The following is a 4,814-nucleotide window of genomic DNA, read 5'->3' on the forward strand; positions in this document are numbered from 1 at the left end:
CGCTGTGTCTGGTACTGAAGCTGCTGAATGACGGACCAGCCCAGTGCATGGATGCCGTGTCTCCCTCTTGTGGACAGTATCAGTAAATCGTTTCATACTCGTCGTCTCATGTCTCCTCTCGGCGGATATTGACAAACTCTGACCATGTTACAACAAAACACATCAGTTCTTCCGTTCAGTGATTACTGCCATACATCTTTGTTCCTAGTGTAGACTATCGGCTTTATGAGGAAAGAACTGTATTTATCAGTGCAACTTCAACGGCATCGATCATTGTATGTTTTTTTTATCCCAAGTAATAAATAGGAAAGAAAGACAGAAAGAAAAGGGATTGTCTGTTAGATGTCAACACACCGCAAAACTGAGCACGCAGAGTGCAATGGCTCTCTGGTGACCAGGAAGGGAGAGAGAGACTTACTGGAGGCTCTCGAGCGCACTAGGCTAATCCACGAGGCTGGGAGATGCGCGAGGAGGAGCAGAACAGATGTCGGAAACACTCCACCCAAGCTGACGTTCGTCCTTGCCTCGTGCCCCATCTGTCCGTGATTAACGGCCCTTAATGACGGGCGAGGGGGCGCCAGCCACGAAGAAGCAGAGCTGGGGCCACTATAGCCTGGCTGGATTGGTGCCTTAATGCTACCAGGAAGGAAGCATGTGTCCATATGGCAGTAACTTGAGTTCAACTTGGACATAAGACCTTAGGTAGGCTAACACACACACACACACACACACACACACACACACACACACACACACACACACACACACACACACACACACACACACACACACACACAACACACTGCAAAGTTACTGGCAGATGTTTGCAATAGGGCCCTTTGTATGCACTTGGACTGTAAGTAGCTTTCCATGCAGGTGTGCAAAATGATGCCAATTTTGTGTGTACGGTACGTGTGTGTGTGTGTGTGAGAGAGAGAGAGAGAGAGAGAGAGAGAGAGAGAGTGAGCATTCTGTAGGTCAACCAGGAGCACACGTTGTTTTTGAACCTGGTGGTCCCAGCGAAGCGGAAAGCTTTCAGCATCTCCACTAAGTGGGGTCACAGCCCAACACAGATCCTCACACTCTTCCAGAATACCTCGCCGTGTCCTCGCTCCCTCCCTTCCATCCTCTCCCTGTCTTCTGTGTCTCCCTCTACCTGCCGCCCACTTTCCCTCCCAGTCCCTCCCTCCCTCCCTCCCTCCCCAGCCATCCCCCGGTCTTTTCCTTCATCTCTCCCTGTTCCCCTCTCTCTCCTGTAATGTCTTTTACTGTCTCTCTCTCTCTCTCTCTCTCTCTCTCTCTCTCTCTCTCTCTCTCTCTCTCTCTCTCTCTCTCTCTCTCTCTTGCTTCATCTCATTCTTTACCTCCCTCTCCCGATCTCTTGGTCTCTCACTCCCTCCTCACCCGCCTCCCTCTGAATATCCTGCCTACCCATCTCTCTCTGTCTAACTCTCCATCTCTCTCTCTCCATCTCTCTCTCTCTCCTCTCTCTCTCTCTCTCTCTCTCTCTCTCTCTCTCAAGGTTACTCAGTCTCTCTCTTCTCTGTCTTGTGGAATTTCTTTCTCCTCCTGCTCTCTTGTTCACCCCCCCCCCATCCCAGCACTCACCCCCCACTCTCCTTTTCTTATCCAGCCGCTCGGTCTCTCCGTTCCGTGCCCCTCCCTCTCTCCTGCCCGCTCTCTTTCCCGATCGCTCATCTGTCTGCTTGATTACTCATCTGTCTCAGCCTGATTACTATCTGTCTCCTTGAATTATACCAGGGCTCCTGGCTCCCGCGCTGTGTTGGCTTTGTATGTGTGTGCTCCCCCTGCTTGGTGCACTGTGCTGAGGGTGCGCGTGCAGGGGAGAGAGCCTGCGGGCGACGCTGGGGTTCGAAAACGGCGGTACCTTTCGATCTCCCAGACTACGTTGACTAGACATGGTTTTCCAGGGGGTTTTGCCTGGTTTTGTGTCCCCGGTTTGCCCTCTGGGAGAAATAATAGGACCTTATAATTCCAGAAAGGCTTTCTACTCAATACACAAACTCAAGAGACAAAACACTACTATTTCACAGCATTGCTACTTTTGTTCAAAATGGTTGGGCAACTGGCGGAAACACAAACGCTATTAACTCGAGCAACGTGGGACAATGGCCTCGCTTTTTTCCCCATTGTTTGGTATGAGTCATCTTAGACGTTGTGTTCTTTCGGTGCGCTTCCCCTCCAAAACCACAAAAAAGAACCCTTTGAGAAGGAACAGTTTGTGTGAGGAACAGAAGGGTTCAACATATTATTGTTGCTTGCTTTTTTTCCACAGGTACACTTGCACTTATAGCAGTTCATGTTGTTTAATTGTAACTTGTTTAACTACATGCTCTTATGGTTCTTCCCTTTGGCACTTATTTTGGTTGTTCACAATGTGTGCTTCATGTTTTGGCTACTCGCAATGTTTTGTGGCTATCTCGTTGTTATGATCAGTGACCTATGCACTTTGTAAAGCTCTCTCTTGGAAGTCGCTTTGGATAAAAGCGTCTGCTAAATGAATAAATGTAAATGTAAACATGCAGTGGCCTCTTAAATTGTTCTCTTAAAAGCCTTCTGTTCCTCGCTCCAAATTTTCCTTCTCAACGTTTTTGGAAAGGAAAGAAAAAGATAGTGTTCTCTGAATTATTTCCAGAGCTGTAATATCAAAAGAATGGCCAGTGTCCAGAAGGCTGATATTTTGTCCAGACACAGTATCAAATGAATGGCCGTGTCCAGAAGGCTGACATTTTGTCCAGACACAGTATCAAATGAATGGCGGTGTCCAGAAGACACAATTTCACAACTTTATACGTTACTGATCTGGGGGCTGCCATAGACTCCCATAGAACTAGAATATCCATCCATCGTCCATCATCCATCATCCAACCGCTTATCTGGAGTCAGGTCGCAGTGGGAGCAGCTCCAGCAGAAGGCCCCACAATTCTAGAACTAGAATAATAAGAATAAGAATACTAACAATAACAATAGATTTCCTCCTACCGGAGGAACCATAATAATACAAATAGTAAGAATACCAACAAGCACAATTGTCTTCCTCCTGATGGAGGAATCCTAAATACGATAAAAATGCTCAAAACGCAGTCAACCGTTGCAGTTTCTGCCACTGGTTCCTGCATGGTGACTGGGGCTCAGCTTACAATAGACGTAATTGGCCTAATTCAGCGTAGGGGACGAGAGGGTCTAGTGTGCTAAATGGCTAACCCCATCTGATGAGTGGGACCTGACATATAGCCCGAGGCCTACTAAATTATCTGGGAGAATGAGCAGCAGTTGCTTCAATGGTACTCCTGTTAGCGTTAGCATCTGCGCTAGGAATGCTAATGGGTACCTCATACTAACTGTAGCCTTAGCCTGGGAGATGCTATGCCTAGCATTACAGTATGCTCACTGTGTTTCTGTTAGCACTTAGGCTAGGATGACACTGACTACTTTGGAATGGGCTGCAGGGCATGGCTGTGCCATTCAACCATCATCCATGCCCTCGCTCTCGCAGCACTAAACCCTTAAGTGCTTGCGAATGAACATTTGTCCTACTGAACATTAGCAGAACTACCTCTCCACTGGACACAGAAATAAAGAGTGGTAGGTCAACGGATGCCATCGTTACTCGAAGGGCTCCTTTACCCACACTGCACCGGGGCAGTCTTTACATGTTTCCACTAATGGATGGTTCAGAGACCCGGAGAGACTTGTGCTGAACTGCCGCTCGGAGGTGTCCAAGCCTCGTCTAACCTCCATCTTGTCAGGGAGTCAGGTGGCTGAGCTGTTAGAGAATCGGGCTAGTAATCCGAAGGTCGCCGGTTCGATTCCCGGCCGTGCCGAATGACGTTGTGTCCTTGGGCAAGGCACTTCACCCGACTTGCCTCGGGGGAATGTCCCTGTACTTACTGTAAGTCGCTCTGGATAAGAGCGTCTGCTAAATGTAATGTAATGTCCTCCATATCCCTCTCCTACTCATCCCTTTTTCCTCACCGACAGTACCGTACCAGACACCTAAGATCACTCAGCATCTGGAAAACACAGACAACACACACACACACACACACACATGTAGACATGTGAACTGAAGCACACATGCATGCAAACATGTAGACAGACACACGCACAACCATACAGAGGCACACACGCACACTTTGCTACCTCGTTTTGGCTGCCTGGGCCCTTAAAGGATGTACGCGGTGATGTACTTAAAACTTCAACTCCATATCAGACGCGTGGGCAGCTGGCCAAGCCCTCCTGAGGGAGTCGAAGGCAGATCATCATCAGTCTCTGCTGTTCCTTCTGCTGACTACCGTCCTTTACTGGTCTAGACCTTAACTCAATAACGGCATCATACTCAATAAAGCTCATATTTACCTCCAAGAGGAAAACTTTTCAACAGTAGGCTCACAGTACGCCGTCAACTTCGAGTGTGAAAACCGTCGCGGCAAGCCTCCACGTAGCATAGGTCGTCATTCATCCGAGTTGATTGTGAACGAGGAGAATGCAGCGTCTTGTGATTTTTCCGCTCTGTTTTAGCATTGCGATGAAGAAAGCCGTGAAGCAAGACAAACACGCAAGGCCATTTAGTCATTTAGCAGACGCTCTTATCCAAAGTAGGGTGAAGTGCCTTGCCCAAGGACACAACGTCATTTGACACGGCCGGGAATCGAACCAGCGACCTTCTGATTACTAGCCCGATTCTCTAACCGTTCAGCCACCTGACTCCCCATTTCAATAGAAGGTGTGCTAGAGCGCTGAGAAATACTGCCGCAAACGCTTTGGACCACGACCTTTGTCCTATGGAAGTC

The sequence above is a fragment of the Osmerus eperlanus genome, chromosome 26 (assembly GCF_963692335.1).
Source record: "Osmerus eperlanus chromosome 26, fOsmEpe2.1, whole genome shotgun sequence".
NCBI classification, from domain to species: Eukaryota; Metazoa; Chordata; class Actinopteri; order Osmeriformes; family Osmeridae; genus Osmerus; species Osmerus eperlanus.